This window comes from Gymnogyps californianus, chromosome 4, assembly GCF_018139145.2.
Source record: "Gymnogyps californianus isolate 813 chromosome 4, ASM1813914v2, whole genome shotgun sequence".
Classification (NCBI taxonomy): Eukaryota; Metazoa; Chordata; class Aves; order Accipitriformes; family Cathartidae; genus Gymnogyps; species Gymnogyps californianus.
This window is the reverse complement of record NC_059474.1, coordinates 78,632,375-78,656,420: the sequence shown is the minus strand read 5'-3', so window position 1 is coordinate 78,656,420 and position 24,046 is coordinate 78,632,375. Positions and strand designations below refer to the sequence as shown.

The 24,046-nt window shown below is 39.6% G+C and overlaps 1 protein-coding gene across 1 annotated transcript in view; it reads right to left on the bottom strand.

Annotated features, from left to right (window-relative positions):
- Positions 1 to 3,764, bottom strand: part of TNIP3 (TNFAIP3 interacting protein 3) — a 70,717-nt gene extending 66,953 nt beyond the window's left edge. The window contains exon 1 of the mRNA XM_050896171.1: positions 3,747 to 3,764. The gene's annotated coding sequence lies outside the window, so the exon portion shown is untranslated. The remainder of the gene's footprint in view (positions 1 to 3,746) is intronic.
- Between the last annotated feature and the right edge of the window lie 20,282 nt (positions 3,765 to 24,046).

Here is a 24,046-nt window from a genome sequence, read left to right as displayed (position 1 = left end):
GAATCCTCCTGAAAGGGATTTCTCTTTCTGCATAAGCTTCAGAAAGATTTCTTTCCTATCCATACATAGTTTAACCTGCTTGCCAATTAACAAGAGAGGAAAGTCAACCCTGAAGCCATACTAAGTTTCCTACTCTATACATCAGTGAAATTTTAAAGCAACATCTAGTGGTTTGACAGAAACATGACCTTTACCTCATGGAGACAGGTTTTTTTCGGATGAGGCAAAGCATTTTCACCCAGATTCAAGGACTGCCGAAAACTGCAAGTTGCAGACACTTTTCTGCCTTTGCTATTTCTTGGCTGAGCTACAACAATAAGATCAGGCACAGAGCCTGGAGGACTGACTTACCTTATACTACTACAAAATAGTACAGAGAATTTTCTCAACAAGATGATCTACCACAAAACTAAGTTCCTGATCTCTGATTTTCTTCTCAGCAGCAAGGGAGTGCACTGAGTTACTATGTTCACCTGGAACAGTGGACACCTCCACAGAAAGGGCCAAGGATAGACTGCAAGGTGTTCAAAGCTAAGTTCAAGATCATGGAAAGAATGAAGGATTATCACAAACCCCGTCACCGCCCACCCTAAGTGTAAGGTGCACACACTTGATGCTAACCTGTCTTTCTAAGATAGACTGTACAAAAATGTGTGTTTCAAAATATGTCCAAAAACTTTACAAAAACAAGCCACTCTTCACTACGTTTGCTTGTCCCTCTGTGTAGAGCTCTGTGGAATTCAAGCACAGCAGAGGTTTTCGTCACATTAACTAAAGCACCATTGGAAGTTGATGATCATGGTAAGGAAACACTAGAATGATCCTCAATAAGGTAATAAACAATAATATAAAACAGTATTCAGTATTGTACAGAAAAGCCACTCCCTTGAACAGTAAGCTTCGCCTGCCTTTGTCAGCTACCACCACTATTACAGGTAGTAAATTGTCAACTGATCACAGGAGCTACTAGAGTCTGGGTTAAAAACGAAAGGAAAAAGGAAGTAAGGCCTGATGTACCCAGTGAGAGCTAGTGTTTGCCATCAGCACAAGTGGCTGAATAGAGGAATATGCCTTCGCCTGGGTTTGCAGCTGACCAAGGGCAAACTGGGGAAGTAAAGGCATCTCGTAGGAGGTATCCTGGTTGTTGGTGGACAGGAAGAAAGGCACTTCGGAGGAGAGGAAGTTGGTGAGGGGTGACACATCTACTACATTTCAGATGAGAATTGTACTCTTTCTCAGCTTCTCTGGAGGATTTGATGACCTTTTTCACAACCACTAATATTCACCATAACACTGCAGCAGAAGTTTCCCCCCCCATAAAGCATATGAATCTAATTTTCCCTTTTTGTGAAATCAAGAATAGTATCTGCTTACAACTTTGCTATATGGTTGTGCAAGACATACAAGTGTGTGGTAAAGCTAATAACCACATTAGAGAGAGAGCTCTCTCGTTGTTAGAAGCCAGATCCAAATATTTCTAATGCAGCTCTCCATCACATAAGCACGCAGACACACACACAAAAAAATCTATAAAGGCAAACATTCCTATATATCGTCCTACAAGAAAACTGCCTTAGAGCTGTTTCCTGTTACCAAAAGAAAGGACTATAAAAATGAAGGCACTCCTGATCTTAGGCTGCTATTTCCACCTCATATGACCTTAATTTTATGGAAACTGTACCCCTGTGTTATTCAGATTTTACTCATAAAACATAGACAGAGGCAGTGTATAGGCACTGGGGAACAATCAAGAAAAATGTAAAAATTCTTTGAACAGTAAAGAAAAATGTTGTTAAAATGATTAATTTTTATAAATGATGTAAGGAAAACCCATTTGCTGTAGTGGAGATAAGGACCTTCTTTTCTTCTTCCTTTTCTTTTTTCCCTTAAAAAGAAAAAAATGGTAAAAAAAGGACAAGTGCTTGGAGCACTAGGATACCTCATGTACTTTCCTGGCAATTACAACCTAGAACAAAGATTAAGTACTGAAGATTATTTTAGAAAGTAGGGATATATATCTACTTATTAATTATAACCTTACTCTAACCTTTTGCAGTACCTCTCTGTGCATTCTACTTTTAAGGAAGCCTTAAACCACAGCAGAGAGCCAGTGAGCCTGATAAATATCCCATTACTACCTGTAAGTCTTTCAAATATTTGCAAGCATTCAAGTTTAGTTCAACCTAATTTCCTAAAAAAGCATATGCAGCATTTGCAAATCGAAGATGGACGTTGAAAAGCAATTGAATACATATAAGAGGATTATTCAGATGAGACATTCTACCACAGGAGAAAATAGTAATGGTCACAGAAATGAAAAGAAGATGTTTGGCTATTATCAGTTCACAGCCTAATCAAAGCGCCAGGGTGACCTTAATTGTCTATGTAGAGATCTCACTACATAAATGGGGTGCTACTTTCAAAATTTCTACAGGATGCATGGAATCTTTTCCCTTTTCAGAAGTGACAAAAGCACTCAGGTCCAAATTTTCCAAACCAGCCAGACTCCATGCTATGCACCTGAATACCATATGGAACTGTGAAAACCACACTCAACCAGTGAGCTCCCAGTAGCCACATTTTATCCAAGGTTAAGTCCGAGCCAGACCACAGACACAGATTCCCAACCCGACCCCCATGAACAGTCAGCTTGGGCCACCACACTGCCAGTTCACACAAACGTCTCAGTTCCGCAGCCAGGCCTCAGGACCATGGAGACATGGACAAATCACTCCACCCAAACCTGGCTTTGACCCCCCAAACCCATGCGGGTGTTGCACTGTGACAGGGCTTAACAGTTTCTGCTCAGCATAACATGAGACAAGTCTGCACTGCTGGACCCTAAGACACCCTCACCTGCATGGGATAATGGGGAAGCCCAGCTTTATTCACCAGTGACCTTCAGGAGAAGCCTGACCTGCAACGGCCAAACCGATCAGCTTCCAGACTCCACAGGGACCCAGCCGAGTGTCTCCGCACCACATCACCCTGGTTCGCAGTATTTGCGGGGCAGCCCAGCTCCTTTGGTACTGTTACCTTAAGAGGATGGCAGCTGAGCAAATTCAGCAATTTAGGGCATTGGTATAAGATTCTGAATCTTTAGCACTTAAATACCTTTGAAGAGAGATAAACCCAAAAGTATTTTGGGGGTTGAGGGATAGACCTGTCTATGTCCTCCCATTCAGCAGCACAGACACTCCTCACGCTGTTAGGAAATGACTGCCTCCTGAGGTCACTGGTTCAGAGCAAGGCCCCTTAAAAGCATTCTTCCTAAGGAAATCCCCTCACCTTCAGTTGAGTATTTTTTTTAAATGTTCTTTCTCTTAAAGCATTAGTCAAAGGCTATGGGAAATTGTACATCTCTGTGGCTTTTATTAACTTATTTCCTTTACAGCAATATGCTGTAAAACCAGTAGTGAGACTCTTTTTAAACTCGAGTGTTACCGTGGGGCCTTCAGCAACCTCATGGTCCTTTTCGATGCTCAATAACCACCATATCTCAATATATATTACCACCACCTTCCATATCTTAATATTGAAGACATTGATACAATTTGCTTTTAAATGGTGCCTTTTGTGGGTGGTTTGGTTTTTTGGTTTTTTTTGCATTCCTAGACACCCTAGAGTAAAATTGGAATTGCTTAGTTCTGTTTAAATGACAGATAAAACCAGAAAGGGACAAGGGGAAAAAAAACTGCCAGGAGGACTTTCAGAGTCCAAAAGCAGCAGAGAACAAGTTGTCCCACCTGGTGCTGAGGGTGGAGGTAGCTGTCACCAGCGGAATGGGGGAGTCTGGATTACAGCCTGTAGAAGCTCTCAGGTAAACTCTGAAAATAAGGAAAGAAATTCAGAGCTGAAAGGGGGAGCAAAGTAAGTGTTCAGACAATACACCTGGATTGTCTGCCTATCTCTGTGGACATGAGAAGGCAGGACTGAAGGCTATTGCAAATTGAAATTTCCATCTCCCGGGTACACACACAAGCACACACAGAGATCTGAAATGTGATCAAAACTCCAGCATGACAGAGAGTTGCAGCAGTTACTCCAGATAAAAGAAAGCGATAGACAATGGTTTCAGAAGACTGCAGCTTAAAGCAACAGGGGCTAAACCAACAGTAATATAGATATGACTATAGTCAGATTTATAATGCAAGAAGGAAATTCAAAGCAATCTTCCATGCCCGAAAAACATTTTTAAAGCAATTTGATTTTGAATCCATAATGAATATACACACAAAAAAAGGCCAAACCAAACTGTGCTTCTTGCTGAAGAAATCTTAATATTCATTAAGAACACAGAACACAAACTATTATGTTTAGGGTTGGGGTTTGGGTTTTTTTGTACAGAACTTCAGAGATACATAACTGCTGAATAATATTTTCAGTTTGAGATTGATTTTGATCTATTAAACTTCTAAGCTGCTTACTTCTTACTGGAATTGCCAGTAATCCCCTATTTAATAAACAAAACTAGCAACAGCATTGCTTGCTTACCCTACAACTCCCCCAAACCTTTCTGTTTTAAACTAGAACCTACGCAATGGAACAGGATTATATTTTAGCAATAATACAATTCTATAGTTGGAATCCCCTTCAGTTTGAAGCAAACAGCAGCAGTGACTCATTACAAGGCATTTAAAAAAGGGGATTTCCTACTCAAGTAAAGCACCAATGAACATTACCGAAAACAAAAATCAGCTAAGATGACAGCAAAGAGGGAGCCCAAGGATCCACTAGGGAGGCAATACAATTACAGAATAAAAGTAATGGCTTTTATTTCAGCCAGAGGTGCATGATCCAAACTGGATTTGTTATTCTAAAACCGAAACTAAAGACATGCTGAAACGTGAGCCTTCGCTCTGAAACCCAGTTGAGCCAATGCAAGGCTGCTTTCATCAGTCAGGAGCAGTTTTGTAGTTTTTCGCTTCTTCCTAGGTTCTGGCAGAGACAGAACCATCGTACGCATCGCCTACAATATTGTATCTCACATAGAACTAGGCTTCGGTTTAACTATTGCACAAGACAATAGAGAAACAGGTTATCAAGCAGCGAGCCATTACCCAATACCTGGGCTCATTCCATGAGTCAGAGTGGAGCAGTCTACCGCTTTCAGTAAGTATGAAGGTCATTTTTGCAATTACTGTTTCTAGTAAAGATAAACTCCCACGCACAGTGAAAGCGGGAGGATGGTTACAAACTACGTGGGATGTTTCGTATGTAGGCTGTACAAACAGGGGACACCTTCTGCCTTGAATACAACCGCCAGCAATTAGGATTTTTAGTAACTGGGTGACTGCCCCATGTGTGAGGTTCTCAGCACTGGCACACCAGTACGTTCGCAGCGACGGCATGTTATTGGGAGCAATATCAACAGGCAGAGGATAAAACCAGGGGTTGTTCTGCCACTGAACCACAGCGCTACCTCACCAAGTCACACCATCTGTCTACTTCTGTCCAGGAGGCGTAAGAAAATTGCACAGCTTAATGTTCCTACTGCACTCGCTCTTCCAACAAAAGATATTACTGCTGACTGAGTATAGCTGTATTTAGGTATCATCTTTGTACTGAGTTTAGCTACATAAGTTCTACTTCTTCACTACAGAGAGATGGGAACAGCAGGCAATACCAGAAAGTCCATCTGTCTTCTGCCTGTGCCATCTACCTGCGCTGTTAGCACAAAACCAAAACACCATGAACTTGAGCAACAATTCAAACATCTCACTTTCAAATGCCAGGCATAGAAAGCGAGAGGTAAGCAGGTAGTACAAACATACATTAATTAAAAGGAAAGCAATATGAGGGTATCAAACAGCTTCATTTCTCCACAGCAGCTGCTGTTGGAGAACTGGCCAACACTTCCACAAATTTTTTTGTGAAAACTTAATGACTGTATAAATTAGAAGGGGTCAAACTCACCCCTTTGTAAAACTGTTATTCTTTCATAGCAGAGTTTTGTGTATGGCTTTTTAATAGAATGGGTCCTCTAGATTGACTTCTAGATTCAGGTATGAGACATCCCTTTTTACTTTTCTCAGGCTCAGATGGCCCAATGCTTGCATCTAGAGAAAAGACATGGAAACAAAGAAAACTATCAATGGAATCAAGGGCATCAATTAAAGGACTAATCACACAACCCCACAGAAGCAAAGACGTCTGGGGTGGCTAAGGAAGGGAGGGGTAGAATGCCAAAGACATAAGGCATGCAAAGAAAGGAAAGACTGTGTGTCTAGAGAAAGCAAAAGAAATAATCGGTACAGCTGTGCTATGCTGGAAGAGAATCCACAGCATTTTCTTGAAGTCTCTGATTCTTCCTTCTCAAGTCAGTAAAGGACCAAGCTAAATTTACATTCATTATGTTCATACACAGGCAGATAAAATATTCTGCTGGGCAAGAAAGAAACAGTAAATCTTTTTCAAATCTCTTTTCAGTCTTCTGTTTCAATCTCTGTTCTTCAAGCAATTTATCGTGCTACATCTCCCCCACTACAGTCTCCTCACCTGCAGGCCCAGCAATAAAGCTGGTTGAAAATTTTCTAAAAACTGGTCTGTTTGAAAATGATAATTCATTAAAACCATAACTCTTCTGCAGAAACATGCTAATTACAAGAGAAGTTTTACTGGGTGCAGAATCAATTTTCTGGTGAAAATGAAAAGGGGACAAATACTGGGCCAAAGGGAAGGAGCAGCACATATAACCACTGGCCTCAGATCAATCAATATGCATATGCTTCAGGAACTCTAGCTCAGACAACAGCTAGCTTTTCCTTTGCCACTCTTCATACACACTGGACAAGTACTTCAGCCCCCCTCCCGCAGAGAAGTACACCGAGACCAGCGCTTCTGTTTTCAGGTGAGGTGAGGCACCCAAAAACACTGGAACCTGCTGCCAACCCATCTGCACCCTTTCCAGCCCTCTACGCAGCCAGGCGCTCTGACCTCCTTACCCCAAGCACAAGAAAAGGTAAGTGTTGTGGAGTAACAGCCTTGCTCTGAATTTGTTTCTGCCCTTGCTGCATTTGTGTCTGAACCAGCTGCTGAACCCCTGCAGAGCAGCACCTGGGGACAGCATCCTTCTCACCTCCATCCCTCCTACAGCCCCTGCAGTGGTGGCCAAGTCCTCCCTCATTCCTCGTTAGACCTGAGAAAAGAACCTTCTTCGTAGCAAGGGACAGTGGGACTAGCTTCTATTTCACCAAGTCAGCACCTTAAAAAGGTCCCAATGATTACTACAATTGCGTTAAATCATGCAATCCAGATAAAGACAACTACTCTACCCATCCCACCCCTCCAAGCGGAACAGACTTTCTTATGTTGGGCTCTGATCACATCCACAGCTTGAATGCCTGCCTGCCAGGCAGCATCTCATTTTGCATTCCCAATTGTCTACCTGCTTCTGAGTGCTCATGCAGCACAGCCTCTGCTGGTCATTCTCCTCCAGTCTAGTATTACTGCTTCACTTCTGGAAAACCATTGCAACTGGCTTCAAAAGTCAGCTGAAATCAACTAGCCATACATCCAAAACACACTTGATTGCAAGCCGTTCTGGGATCAGAGCTCCTGAGGTCTGTTCCCCTGTAGTCCTATCCTGTGGTGCCCAACCAAATGGCAGAACTCGTGCCAAGTGAGGGCCTTTTGCCAGCAAAAACGTCCAGTGTGAGAATTCACATAGAGAGCCATTTGCAAAGAGGCGAGCTGCTGGAGATCAGGCTCTTGCTAGTGTAAGAACTTGTTTCAGCCTCTTTTAGCCTGCTCAGTCTCACCTGCTCTGTTCCTCCAGGATTAGCTGGGATTCATATTCTTCTGACCAGGGCAAGGCAGCAGGCTAGGATGCCAGATGGGTGAAGCTGCAACCAGTGTGTAACTCTGAGGACAGAAAAGAGATCCATTTCATAAGTGGTGCTGTACAAAGGACTTCCGTTATCCCCAGACTTCGCACTTTTCACAAAATGAGAGCAAGCGACACGAAACAGGTCTTCCACACATCTAGCCAAAATAGTTACTCCAGTACTACTAAATAGGGGAAAAGGTCCCTACAATGAGTAGGTGAAAATCACCAGAAGGTCCTAAAAAATGAACTCTTGGATAGTGAGATGTTGATTAAATTTTTCTAAATACTCATTTTTGAACAGAAAAAATTTTTTAATTGTTGGGGTGTTTTTCCCTACCAGTTTTTCCTCAGATCAGCAAATCTTTACCAGACAGGACAGTGAGCTATGTACTGAGTCCATCTAAATCACATCAGCTGCAACTAATTCTCATAATTTCTATTTCTGAATGTTTCACTCTAAAGTGAATCTAAATGTATTTATTTTAAAAAGTTAAATTTTTTTTTCTAAATAATACTATATGTATACACACACACACACAGAGTAAAGTGTGTAACACCTCAATGGACTAAGGAAGAGCAAATTCAACATGAGAAAGTATATCTGTACAGCTTATTTTTAACATGTTCCTGGGAAGCAATGAATTCCTATTCATGCCATTCATCAGGCTGTCTCTTGGAAAAAGCTTATAATCAAACCAGCAAACTGAATTGACTGAATACCAGATATACATTCGCTAGAAGGTGAATGAGTGTGTGTATTTGTTTAACATCTAAATATAAAATATACCATTGTCCTGGTTTCAGCTGGAATAAAGTTAATTTTCTTCTTAGTAGCTGGTACAGTGCTGTGTTTTGGATTTAGCGTGAGAATAATGTTGATGATACACTGATGTTTTTCTTTCTTGGTGCAGCAGAAAACAAGGAAACAAAGTTGAAGCAGCATGCCAAAGTGCTTTGAACAGTCAAATATGTCTTCATCTACTCTTTTTTTTTGGTGCTGGCCTGTATTGTGTTTAATGTTTCAAGGAAAAAATAAGCTTCAGTGTCAGTTATAAGTCCACAGGACCCGCTTATTTCAGATGCATTACCTCTATCGCTCTTTGCTGAGAATATGTCATTATTTGACATATTTGTCTAATTTGAAGTCTTGCTGAATTAGTAGCTGGGTCTGCATTGCAAAGTTGCTTCAAATGACTTTATCCTTTCACCTTAGGGAAAAAAAAAAAGTCTGTGTCTAAAATCAAAAGCCAGGAGGCTGTTTACAGAGTTTCCACTTTAACTGCTGTTTGTGAAAGTTCAGTTAAATGTTTTGGTACTTTCTTTCATTCCAGGGAGCAGGACTGGGGGTCTGATTGTATAACCAAAGAATTCAGTAAGAACAGTAATTATTTTCAGCTGTTCTATAAAGAGTACTGTATATGCTATCAGTCTAAAATCCAGGGAAACAGCTAATCTAATTAAAATCTTAGCAGTCTAACTAAAACACAAGTTATTATTATTAGGCCACTTAACTGTATTATTAACCATAAGTGTAAGATTTACATATACAAACTTCCTACTACCTACTCTTTTTTTTCTCTGGCATTATACTCGCTCTTTCAGTGTCCCTCTGGGTCCTGAAGGCAACAGTACCAGTTGTCTTCATGCCAACACACCAGGGGGGTATGGCAGCTTATCAGCAGCAGCCCAAGTTCTTCACTGGGAGGAGTTCATCACTGGTGTTGGGGGTCCCTCTGGGTTATGTTTATGTTTTCTTAACACAGACAGCTCTCCTACTCAGCTACCAGTTTAAGTTTCAAATTACAACACAGTCCACCCCAGCCCCAACTAGCATAAAGGATTACTGTTTGTTAAGTGATTACATCTAGGTTCTCAGATATTTATATAAGTAGTTTTTACAGAGCAAAGCTCAGGTACATCAGGAATAAACAATTGCCTACCTATTAAGCAACATCCACAGCAAAAGCTAGCTAAAGGTCAGACAAGCCCTGAGACACTCCATTGTCAGGCCAGTACAACACCTATAGCCTTTTACTACTAACAGCAAAAGACCTATTTACCAGGCTACAGAGTCTCCATCTGAACTGCCTCTGTAGCAACAGCAAAATGTTTCTTACAAGGCAATGTACCCAGCACACTCAGGGAGTACGCCAATCTGCTAAGTCTGTTGGAAGGCCCAAGTACAAGGTCAGACAATTCAAGAGAGGAACAAGTCACTAGATGCCTGTATAGACATTGTCAGTGCATAATGAATTGCGCAGTCCTGACTAGTACCTGAGGAAACTCAAATCCATTTCTGGACTGTAGGAGTAAACATGAACTTTTTGATCTATCTAAGTAATATTATATGTTGAGGAAAATGGAGAAATCACTTTGATGATGTTTAAGGATGTGTTGAGGAGGTAGCATCAGACTTTCAACTGAACTGGTTAAAAAATAAAAAAGCAACATGCAAATATTTCAGCTTTGTTTTCATCCAAAGGCAAGTTTGTATGGCTATCTCCTTCCAGCATTCTAATTAAAAAGGTATAAAATGACACTTTATGCTGGAGTTAGAGCATAAATTATTCCAAGAGACAACAGGAGAGAATATCAACAACAACGAAATCAGTTAAAATTAAGACAAATAGTCTAATATTTTTTGCTTGTAATGTATAAAGAAATGGAATTTCTATAGCAATGAAAATCCTAAGAATTGCTAGATTTCTGCTTAGCTGATTTGACTAACTACTTATTCAAATAATTTTCTTTATCAGTTCCGAAATCTCAATTTTAAACCTGAAGATTTGGCTCATGAAGTAGTAATTCCAGAAACTGCACTGAAGGAAAATCCAACAGTCACCATAAAATCTGACAACAAAAGTGTCATCTTTCAGTTCTCTGCTGTCCTTAGTTGCCAAATGGCATCTTTGGTGTGTATTTCATCTTGTCTACTAACTACAAGTTACAAAGACAGTCCTGAAAAACTATAGACGGGTGGAGAAGTTTAACCATATCCCATGTGGAGTATTTGCCCAACAAGCCTGTCAAGTTTATTTCTTCCTCAAAAATGAGTTCTAGACGATTCAGTGAAACATCCCACAAGGTGTCACTAGAGATGCGTCAGCCAAAAGCCTCCTCAAACACCCTCCCCTATCTTCGCTTCCCCTTCCCATGAAGCATGTTACAGACAGCTTTGAAAACATGGGGGTGGGGGGAAGAGTTAATGTCTGAGCAGAAGCATACTCATGCAACGCTATCCTTTAAGTTGTGGCCTATTAAGCAGCTAGGCAATAATTTGACTGGTAAGTGAACCAAGTACATATAGATCAATGGGAAATGCAAGTCAACTTTAGGCATCAACTTCTAATGAACTAGCTCAAAAAATTTGCAATGGGTTTTATGTTTTACATAGTGGGAGTCAGCAGAAGATGCGCTGCCCCTCTTTTCAGACTCCTAATATAGGAAGAGGAACAAAATCAATTATCAGCTCTGCTTCAGTTCCACGCTAATACCAGGATAGATGTTTTGTCTCATTTTATTTTATTTTCATCATTCACAGTTTTACACCCACCTTTTACCAATCACACCTATCCCTGAAAGCTACACAGATGTTTTGCAAGTATCTGTTATCATCAGCTATGACAGCACGCTAGTATCCTCATTTACAGTTATCACTTAAGGCCCTTTCTATTGAACACTGTATGAACAAAGTATGAGTTCAAAACTATGGTGTTGGACAACAAAAATTATTCCCCCTTCCACCTCTGAGACAATCCATCAAATCTTTGCAAAGCAATAGCAGGCAATGTAACTGCTAATGAACCTTGTCCTCACTACACAATCCACCCTGGACAAAAAGAGATTCTTAAACAAGAATGAAACCACATAGGGGGTTTTTGGCCATTTTGTCATCACAAAACTGCACTAAATTGCACACGTAAAATAAGAATTAGGGCTGTGGATTCATGCTTCAGGCTTAAGTCTACTAAAAAGTAGTATTCTGTCCTTATAGATCTTGAAATAAAAGATTGTGCCAGGAAAACGTCTCTAAAAGGTCACATCTGAACAGCCACTTTTGCCCTCTAAAGGGACTCGTACAGCTTATGGCAAAGGTTCAGTGAGTATTTTGTGCAAGAAAGAGCTTGAAAAAACCCAGCAGAAGGGAAGGTCCTCATGGCATGTCTAACTAGATGTTTCTGGGTAGAAAACATATCAAAGCATCCCCAAAACATCATGCTCAGCAACAAAGACTGGGGGGAGCATGCTGGGGGGAAGTGATCAAGCAGCTGTGTGGGTGCTTAGCTGCTGGCCACCCACAAAAGGCTTACAACCATACGACAGAACTGGAAAGTTTACATGCTGCCTTTATGCTTAGGATGACAACTGAATAAAAAGTTGGGAGGAAAGCTAGAAAGAGGACAATGCCAGAGCTTCCCATGACTATTTTTGAGATTGAAGAGACTTTCCAGATAGGAGCAAAGAGTTCAGACCAGCTGAGAAAAGACTTGCGAGCACTCCTGCAGGGAGGCTGTTCGCTCTCTATGGGTGGTTCCACTCTGAGAAACAGCCATGCTGGCTGACACCAAGTCCCACGCATACAACCGAAGGAAAAAAAGAATGGGGGGGGAAAATCTATATTTATGCATAGCCTTTAAAATCAAATAATTTTAAATGCCATTAGAAATTTTACATAGAAAGGACTACTTCTGCTAACTAAGAAAAAAAATCAAATTTAAAATGTCTCCACTTAATTTGGGAATATAGCTGTAACTATAAGCGGGCTTTGTGTGCCATTTTTCTTACGGGCTAAATACTAGCTTTATGGGACAAAAGTTTAGGATATATAATATATACACACACACACACCCCCCAGCATAATATAGAGACTATTCAATAAAAATTATAGCACATATATCATATTGGGTCTATTTACCCAGTATACAGTTAATACAAAAAGTGACTATGATCTCAGGTGGAGTTGAAGTGTTTTATCTGATTGATTTGTACATTATAACCATGCTAGCAGTAGTAATAGCCTGTAACATGCCCAAATACAATCCAAGAGGCAGTCATTTTATGTTTTCTAGAATAAGCAACTAAGTTATTCTGCATGGATGAGTAAAAATAAGACTACTTAGCATAAGGCTTTGTGTATTTTATGCAGAAGTAGTTTCTCAATAGTTCAAGGTCATCTGTCAGACATAAGTGAACCAGATACCAACAACTGCAGCACAGCTTCTAGGAACAAAAGCTCCAGGAGCATTTGTGATCTCTAAAATATATTAAAAAACAGGAAGTAATAAGATGGCTACTGCAAAAGCAGTGGAAGCAAAAACAGCATTGCCCATAACCACTGACTGGAACAAGCAACTGTGACAAACTGAAATATCATTGCTTTCCAAGAACATCCAACCCAAATTTGTACCAAGACAGACTAGCAGGACTAAAGCTTCCTTTACTGCTGCCTGCGTTTTGGATCCTCTATGACTGATGAATGAATTAATGGCTTTCTTGGTATTTTTCTCTTTAATCTCAAAACTGTATAAGTTTACTTTGGAGAGGAAAACAGCACATGCTAAGAAAAGTAACATTTCCTTAATACGTGTCTTAAAAAAAAAAAAAGAACGAACAGTGTTTGCCTTGCTTTTCATGTGATTATCAACTATTTCCATTCAAAATAGCGGATTACTGTAAAACTCAGCAAGTTCCTTTGCCTCTTCAGGTCACTTTGCAAACAAACAGAACAAACCACTTCTGTAGCTATGTCCTTCTGTGCTCCTCCCCCCTCATCAGTAAAGTGGTTTTATTCCACTTCAGATTTTATAAACATAAATCAACAACTCTTTGAAGAACTTTACCATTTCAGGAGCATGGTGCAAATTATGACAACGACTTCCCACTTTTTCTCATGGGTTGTGTTACCTTGGATAGCCAGGATTCTTATCCTCCATTTACGCTCTTAACAGGTTCAAATAATAATTTGTTCATTTGCCCTAGTATTTGTGGAGCTTTAGCTTATATCACTACGGCAAGACTTGTATTTTACAGCTGATCTTGACAAGCTGCTAAATTTGTTTCCCTACACAAGGGTATTTTTTGCTTTAACTTTAATAGCAGTGTTCCCCCGCTCCCTTTGAGATTTTAGAGGCTTTTTTTGTGCATAACATGTTTTAATGAATATCTGTGGAGACTGTAATAAAAACAGATCACTTTTTGAGACCCTTTACATTTGTAAGTTCACCATTTCAGAACTAAGATTTCTCCTGATTGCTAATAAATAACTCTTTATTTCCTCCCCCCTCCATTTCCCCTTTGGCTTCCCCCCACTATATCACCAGATTTGGGAAGCAGGATGTCTACAGCTATGGGCCTTTTAGTACACTCCAGAGAGTCTGGAAATGAGTTGTCTGAAAGATTTCAGAGAGCCTTGATCTCTATTTTTTTGTAGATCCCCTCATTAATTTATGTTTCAAGCGCTCAGTTTCAAAAACAAGACAGACAGACCTAAGTGTGTTATTTGTTTGTTTTGGAAAACAGAAGTTTTCCAAAGCAAAGAGGATGACTTTCAGATGTTCCTCTCAGAAAAGAAAACTTAAAACATCTCAGGTAAGACTCAAAAAAACCCAATAAAACCAACTTGTATTGGATTGTTTATACCACTGATCCTTCATCACTCATCATCTCTAACTCCTTAACTCAGGTTTTTGTCCTCCCACTGTTTCAGGCCATGGCTAAGCCCAAAGGACCTCATACTGTACCCTCCCTCATATCGGAGCACACCTATTCCTTTTCCTGCCAGTGACATCCTCTTTCCGCAAGGCAAAAACATCATTTTAAAGTTCCCAGAGTGGATTTAGACATTTAAGCTGACAAAATCGGAAAAGTGTTGGCTTTCAACTTCAGTATCCTCCAAAATACATCATGGCTACAGTAGCCTTGTTAGCAGTATCACAGAAAATATCACAGAAACCCCAAAGATGAAAATAAGGAAATCCTTTAAGAAATTCCTTGTCACATGCAGCTCTCACTGGGAACTGAAATAAGAGACCCAGTCTTTATTAGCACTACCAGAGAAAGAGAGCTGGGTAACCAACGCGTTTCAAAGCACCACTGCACAAACGAGAAAAAAAAAGTCCAATACCTCTCTCCATGTTTTTTCCTAATACTATTTCTAGGAAGAGGGGAGCTCTATCAAACCCTTACCAAATCCTGTCATCGAATACACGCTTTCAAAAGCCTGTAGGCTAACAATTCTCTTAGGAGTAAGGGGACTGGAAGAGCAAGCCCAAGGCGGCTTTTCGTGTGCAGCAACGGTGCCATCTACAGCCTGAGCGACGCCACAACACAACCGTACAGAGTTCCAGTAGGCAGAGAGATTTTTCAGACGTTTTTGCCACAAATCTGCTCTTCAAAATTCAAGTCTGACTGAGGACGCTGCTTTAATATGATATTTAGTAGGATATATTTTTATACTTTACCCATGGAGATGCTATATATTTTCTAGCTATTTGTTCTCATATTGCATGGTCTTTAAGACCCTTCAGCTATGGAGCAAACCCAATAATAGCTAAGTCGGGTGCTTAACAGATGTGTCTATGGAAACCATATGTTAGAGGTAAGAAGCAGAAGAACATTACATTTGTGTTGTCACACACACACGACACTACACAGAGCGTATTTTATAGACTCCCAGAAGAAAGTTACTGTACCTTTTTATAAGCCATAGTTCAGCTGTCATCTGTACAATCAAGATGGACATCCACACTTGTTATTTGAAGCAAGAAAAATCAACTCTCCCAGTGCAGCTGGCACATCACTGAGAAGCCTTACTTCCTAGGAATTAGAAATATGTAAAGTCAAAGAAACAGAATATGTCAATAGAAATATGTCAATAAGTAGCATAGAAATAGAATGTAAATAGAAATATAGGAAGTCAAATTCAGAAATAACAATATATACTTCACACAAGCTACCAGGAAGAGAGCATTAATAAGTACCTGGAAGTTTGAGCTGATGCAAGTTACATTTTCTTCACATCATCAGTGGTCCAGATGGAAAGGCAGAAAACATCTCTTGTTTACGCCAACGATGTCAGGTGGAGCTAATCTATTTCACCACAGAGGCCTTAACAACTCTACCAGTGCTGCCTGGCTCGGCCCACATCACACATCACTGCACTTCTCTCCACACTGCCCCATCTCACCACCTTCACTGTCATTACAGCTGCACCCAGGCCTGATGCCAAGTGTCTGCCTGACAGCTGCATGCACTCCTCTTAGTGGATCTCCAGCTCCCCTAATATATGCAAAACTTTTGTTAGATAAGTGCAGGTGTCTCAATAATTGCAAGTTTTCTTACCATATGCAAACCAAATGTAACCAGTACAGTGGGCAAGGTCTTCCCAAGGCTGCAGACAGCCTGAAATAAGGACTGGAAATGCAGTTCATACATCTGATAGTCAGCCTTGATGGAACACAAATTCTAAAACACAGGACTGCTTCACTTCATCAAAATTCATTGCCTGGTTATCCTAATCTGTATAAAAGAGATAAAGGGAGTCATAGGGAACTCAAGGAATTGCTTCAGGGAGAGCAATAGAAAAAAAAAAAGACAGAGACTAAGTGAAAAAGTAAAACAAACTGATGAGGCGAGAAAAAGAAAAGGAGTGAGGCAAAAGGCACAAGTCAAATCTTGACTTCCAACCAAACAAAGCTGATTGTTAGGAAAGGGAGATCTTAAGCAATAGATAACTGTAGAGTTCAGTGACTCTATGAAAGCACAAGGTTCCCAGGGATGTCACTGGAATATCAAAAAGCAGAGTACAGAAAGTACCCTCATACAAATTGAGAACTGTAATTCAGCCTCTTCACTGAGTGAATCCAACACAGTCCAGTGAGTAGCTTTCTCACGCTTCACAGCAGAATCTGGACACCAGGGAAAGACACCTAAAATAAAGAGTAAGCAATTCATAACCTTGTTAGAGCTGACCCGTAGAGCAGATCTTTCACACTACAGCAGTTTATTTTGTTCTGGTTTTGGTTTTTTTCATTTATTACCCAATCCTATGTTATCTACTCAGACATTTCATTATGGGTACATGTTTCCATGCAAAGAGACTGCCTCCATCTAGATCCCACCTCAGTATATACTCATTAGGACACTTATCTTACCACAGTTATACCCCCTCCTCCACCTATCCTGAAATCAAATCTGCTCCACAGCAGGAAGCATATAAGCTCTAACCTGACCAATAACCTTCCCCGTATTCTTACTGCTAGCCTTTCATCGCACCTCTGTCGAATGCTTTACTTCAGACTGTGCTGCAAATAGTAGTCATTCAGATTTGTTTTATACTGGAGTTTCTGTTATTCATAAACTCTACTTCTTGCTCTGAAATCAGCAGGAATTTTGCTCCTGACTTTGTCCGCCAGCAGGGGCTTAGTTGTCTGGGTATTGGTAAGCAGAGGCATAAGTTTGCAAATTGTCTTTTTGTAAAACTTTAAGAAACCTTCTGTCCCCTTTCTCACTCTCTCAGACTTGAGCTCTGAAGCAAACACTTCTTATTTATGATAATCACTGCAACGAGGATTTAAATCAGTAAGTTCTTAGAGGTATGAGCAAAGTAAAAAATACCTTCATTATTCAAAATATAAAGAGCTCCACTGCAGTATGACCAAGACCAACTTTGCTAGATGGACTCACACCTTCAGGGAGTCCATCAGGAAGAGTCCCAAATGAGTACAACCTAAAAAGGTAATTAAGAAGCAAAGTTATGGTAAAAAAGAAAGTTAAAAAAATCTATTGATGTTTTTCTTTTATATATAATTTATTTTTCCTAAAATAGTTGTATTGTAAATATTCATTATTTGTGAATAGTGAATACTATTCATAAATTACTACTATTGTAACTTCAGCAAATATCTGCCTGCAAAAAGACTAGCTTGCACAACATTAAAAAAGGCCATTCAAACTCTTTTCCCTCTCCAGTGGGATGGATGCATAAGTCAATGCACTTCTGCTTTATTTATTCAGCCAAGAATTCATTCTTCAGTGCTGGAAAATACAGTTCAATCTGGTAGAATTTTTGCTTGAACAAACTGTTGAAGCAGAAAGTTAAATTAAAACAGTGCACCTGTGATACTACTGGAAAACTACATCTGATCCTGTAACTGTTATACGTACATACATTAGAATATTTATCAAGGTGGCATAACTACAAGTAGCAACGACACCTATTTCAGATGGGAAAATGAAATGAATTTACAAATAAGCTACAAGTGCACTGAAAAAGCCTGAAATCCTTCTCACATATTTCCAAGACATAGCAAGAGAATTGTGGACACCTTGCCTTAAATTTTAAATGGTTTAATTAACATTTTACTCAGGGGCAGGAGGAAAAGATGGTCTAAATAAGAAACTGAATGTGATTAAAGTTGTAAGTTTAAGATGTAGGAAAAGTCACCTCAAGTCTGAAAACCAGAATTTCCAGTTTATGAAGAGGCATGAAAGCACACATTTACACTCACACATTGTGAATTCTGTACAAGGAGAAAGTTAAGCATCCAAAGGCACTTGTAATCTGGCAAAAAGACAAACAAAGATATAGCTGTCAGAGAAGACTAGTATTTATTGCATGAGGCACTGTTAAAGCCTCAGATGAAATATTGCATACAATTTAATCATGCATGTTTGGAAAAGATTAGAGATAGAGAAGGACCATAAGCAAGGGAACAGTAGACTTATCTGACGAGAGGGACTCCCAAGAAACCTTGGTGTGATTAATTTAGAAAAAATGAGTGCTGCCATTGGAAAGAGCAAACAAAAACTAGAAAGCTATAAAGTGATTTCAACCAGAAACTTAAAAAAAGAAATTTTCCTATAAGAAAGGAGTGCTGATCTAAAAGAAGTCTTTCAATGTAAACAAAATATTATGTCATTTTAGGATAGAGTCCCTTTCATAAACTGACCATATTCCACAAACAGCAACTGAACGCAGTGAGCTACACTGCTTACACACATTCCTAAGCAAACCTCTTAGAGGCACCATGTAAGATTGTATCAGAAAATGGTGATACAGTATTTTAAATATGATTGCTTCATGCTTTGTATTTAACTTCAATTTTCACTGTTACCATCATACAAAGAGAAACATACAGAAATTCACAACAGTAAAAAATTCCAAGATACGCCATTCTCAAAGTCATGTAATAATTTCCTAGTAACAACTGGGAAAAAACCATCACACCCACAAGAACTGTTTGAACAGCAATAGTACAAACTGCTAGATTTATAGTTGTAAAAGAAAGAAAAATCATGAACCGAACTAGGTATCAAAGTAAATTTACAGGAGGCTAACTTGGATTATACCAAACAAAAACAACAACAACAACAACAACAACAAAATCAAAGAAAACATGGTAAGGCCACAGTGCAATGGGACCAGAAAGGTTATAGGCCAGTGTGATATGTAGCTGCAGGGATTTATTTTGGATGAGAAGGGAAAAGTTGTGGTCAGTGTGTATAAGAAATAGGTTAAGACTTTCTAGAATGTGAACAAGATTTTTGAAATCAAGAAAGACTTAGTCTTCAGCAGTTGATCTTAATTACATGTTGCTATCCAGGTGCTTAATAAAAGGACATCTATAAAAAAAATCTGGCTATGCTCCACGAGACAAGGTATCTTCTGTTAGCAATAGAAGAAATGGATGGAGTGACACTGTGCTGACCTGGAACTTAAGCCTGAAAGTGATAACTCTATAGATCAGCAATTATATAGGAATGAGTACATGAGGACTGACAAAACAGACAGGCAGATGAATGGTTTCTTCCTTTTGAAGGAGGGAAAGGACTTATACTGGCACCTGGAGTTTTTACATTCTTACCTGAATCTGGGCACCTTTGCAAATGAGAGCAGACTAGAGAAAAACAAAGAATTAAAGCTCTGCTGAGTATCTCCAATCTTCCCCCTCACCCCCAACACACACACACACTGCTTCTGCTGTCCAGCTACACAAGGGTGCTTCAAAAAGCACACAAATACTTGTATACATTACTGAAGCTCTGAAGTTGTTTCTTTTGATATGGTTCAAAGTTTTGTTTTTTGGTTTTTTTTAAGTGGGAACATTTCAAGTTGAGGTTTTCCCATTTTTCACCAGCAAGTGACATAAATGGATGATGTTTGGGGCAAAAGTTTTAAGATTATTTTTCCAAAGAATGAGAAATAAGCAGAAGTTTCTGCTTTGAGGGAAAAAAAAAATGGAAAATGTAAGGAAATAAGAGCTTTTCGTAGAAAGCTTTGTATTCCACAGGAGGCTGATCTGTCAACAAAATTCAAGTAACATTTTTCAGGCAGCAGACATCTTTCAAGTCTTGGTTTGAGCTTTAAGTACCCTACAGGGCACAGGTGCAATTTCTAGAAGTTTGTTTGTATCTCTGCTAAATTTCTAGAAGCCTTTTATGAATGTACATGTTACACACAAATATCCTTAAACCTTCTCAGAAACAATCCTGGCTTGTAGGACAGCATTTTTGCAGCAAAACAGATGGTATCTCAGCTTGACTTGCAGGACTGCTAGTGTGTATTTCTAGGAATGAAAGCAATCAGGTTTTACTGCTTTTGATTGACTGTGTTTTGTTGTGCTGACGTGGCTGAAAAGTTTGGCGGGGTTAAACTCTCATAATAAAACAGTATGTGACTCTGGAGGAGAGCAGACTACTACGCTCTTAATTTATTCCTCTAGATGTTCCTATTACAGGGTTACAGATCAGTTTCTGAATTCAAGGTAAGCACCTATTTCACCATTAGTTCTGCTCAATCTGAGGAAACACACCAAGCTTCACCTACAGTTGCATCAGGTCAAGGAGTGCCTTAAACACTAATTTACTCCAATGTGATTTTTTTCTTTTTAAATGCAAGCATCATAAATATTTAAGCATCATTTTTCAAAACAGACATATTCATGCCTCTATAAAATGAAATCTGGATGAGGCAGCTCTAATCACTGCAGCTGCTTACAAATCAGTAAGACAAAAATTGCCACTTTTGGCAAGACAGCAAAACCCAGAAATCCCAGAACAGGAAACAATACCCATGCAAGCAGCAGTAATCAGAAGCTGGTAAACATAGTATCACATTTTAATAGCAGCATTGGAGATAGTAATTGAAATCAGAATCTATTACATGATCAGAGAAAATCTGCATAACATTTGAGCAGGACTTCACATCTTGACAGTTTTGAGGAACGAGAGCCATCTGCAATAAATTATTAACTAAATATTAATAGCATGGATTCTCTCTCATCTCAAATCACCAGAGATTTTTAAAATAACTTCATAATCCATCCACTTCACTGAAGCTTCAACAGAGGAAGCTAACGATGGCTTGAATTGCCAGCAAGACTCCTGAAAGCCAGTCTTGAGGTGTCAAAGCAGGACTTTCAGTATAGACAGAAATAACAAGTTCTTTTATGTGAATGTTTCTGAAGGAATATATACAATCTAACCCCCTTGTTGTTTTTCTGCATTAAATCCCTGTTTCTCAGAAAGATATAAGCATTAGAATGCTGCTGTTAATCAGAATTCATCTACAACATAAGAGAATCTGCTTTGAAAACCTGTAGCTTTGAAAACTTAAAACAAACTTGAGATGTAATCTGCTAACCCGGATGCAGAGAGAAATTATTCTAATCCTCCTCTTTCTGCTGTTTAAACCTCCTCCTGTTCTCACCAAGTTTGACGCCATTGGACTGTACTCCCACAGCTCTGCCTCCTCCTCACCCTGGTAGAACTCCTGCTCCATTCTACTGCTTCCACTTGGAGAAGCACCAAAAGGACAGCCTTCACTCTTCCCAGACTTTCGCCCTGTGCATTTAGATGCTGTCCCAGTCCCAAAACAACTTTTACAACTTTTGTAACACTCAGATCATCCCTAATCTATATAAAAATATAGCTTGCCATGATTATCTTCCTGTCCCATCTCTCTAAGTCACCAGCTCTACTAAATCCTTTTCATCTACTTCTTTTTTTTTTTCTGGGCAAAAGTAATCTAGTCCTCATCTTCAATGCTCTTTGCATATTTCTCTCATGTCTCAGGTGTCCCTTCCCCTCTACTGGATCACTTGTTTTAATAGCTTCTGCCATACTCAAAGACTCTGCAAACAGCATATACAACCATTACATATTAGCTAATCGTGTAATCAGCATATAGACGGGACTAACATTGCCAAGCTGAGAATTTATTTACTTACTCCCTTGATGTAGGCACATCACACGACTCTGCTGGCTTGGCAATCATGAGACACATGGAGCAAGGCTGCCTCCCATTATTCCTTGGGACAGGCTGATATTCAGTATTTTTTAATTGCTATCTTCTAACTCTCCAAAAAATGTTTCTCCTCATGCCTCAATTTAAACTTTTCTCATCTCCATGAGTTGCCATTACTATCTTAGAAAAAACAAAATAATTTTAATTGTTTTATTACATGGCTTTAAAACATGTACTCTCAGCTCAAGAACTTTTTCAGCAAAGCTAAGCAAAGGACTTGCATCTGTGCTTCGTAACTGAGCCTTGGACAGCTGAACCATGGACAAGGGTTTACACCTACTTACGTGTGCTTTTCAACTGCCCATCTCTGCTTTGCTCACGTCGTCAGCCTTCAAGCATTTGTCCACCTTCTCCTCCAACATCCCCCTTACATTTAGGGCATGCTCCCTTCTAAATCCTTACCACCACTACCATTCCCTCCAAACAGATCATTTCTCATGGGTATTCTACCACAGCAAACTAGCTTCAGCAAGAGACAGGTTTTTTCTTCTTGACTGAGAACCAGCAACTTGCAGATTTACAGTTGATCTACAAACATTTTTACATAAACTCATTTTGCAAAGACTAGGCAGTACTCCTCAAAATGCTAACCATAACCCAAGGTCTTGAACAGCTAACTGATCATCTTTGGAGCTTGGTTTTTATTGAGAATCTGGCTGAGGATGTTCTAAGCACACAGTGCCAGATTGAGACACACCATCTTCTCTGCTACTATTTGTTATCCTTGTTTCAGGAACAATCAAAGACTACTTGAAAACAGAATGAAAACTATGAAACTCCAAATGGACATCTCCTGGTCTGCACCTAAATGCCCCCCTCACTCAATACCACAAATGTCTTATGAAAACATTGGCAGCACTACAGGGGAACTGCAAGTTTTCTGTTTAGTTGTTCATCATCTTCAGATTATGTAATGCCTGCATAGCATTGTGCTAGCCCAGAACTGCATTAAGTCTCCTCAATAAAAGCATAGCTCTGTGTCTATTCATCACAAAGTATTACAGCCCAGCACCTATTTCTAAAGCTTAAAACAATACCCATGAATGAACCCATCTGATGTCCTCTGAAACTAATCCCCCCCCAAAACAATAAAAGGATTCTGCCAGAAAGAAATCTCACTTAAATATTTATCTTTTTTCTTTTTCCCTCCCAAAGAATGGGAATTCTGTAGCAGATGCACTGTTACAGAGAGGGTTCACTCCCTTCTACTCACTGTTTTCCTTGTTTATACTCTCTGATTTCAGTTGAGCAAGACCACACATCTGACACTTTTTCCTGGTCCATTAAAATTTCCAGAGTCTCTGTTCGGTTGAATGTGTCCTTTCAGGCTCCTGTCTTCATCCACATGCCAGTTCCTGGCATCACCTCATCGTAACTTTAAGGCTTAGCCCCTTACAGCTGAGAATAAAATAAGTCTCTCTTTACTTTGATCAAAGTCAAAGAAATAAGTGATTCATAACTGAGATATTAGAAAGAAACTTTTTTGAGGAAGCATTTTTCCTCAAAGAACACAACAGTTTTGATAAATATTCTCAGTTTAGGGAAATGAGCATGGTTATCTTTTCTGTTCTCTGGTAAAATCATTAGCCATAAATTTTTCTGATCAGATTCACCATGCAATTCTGTTAATATAAGATGTGAATAAGCAGGCAAGCTGGGAAGACAGCAGGGCTGTTCTTTCCACAGCAGTGCTAGCTTTCACTGGTTTGACGTACTCAGTTACAGCCACACACTCAGAAACACATGATATGAGCCATTGCAAGAGACAGGCTACTAGCCTGGACTGACAATTGACTCGATTCAATAGAACAATTTTTGTTAGTTAAATCAAAGCTGAAGCTCTGACAGATTAAAAAAAACCTGGGCAAAATCTTGGTTCTGCTCTAAATCAATAAAGGTTTTTCTATTCCCTG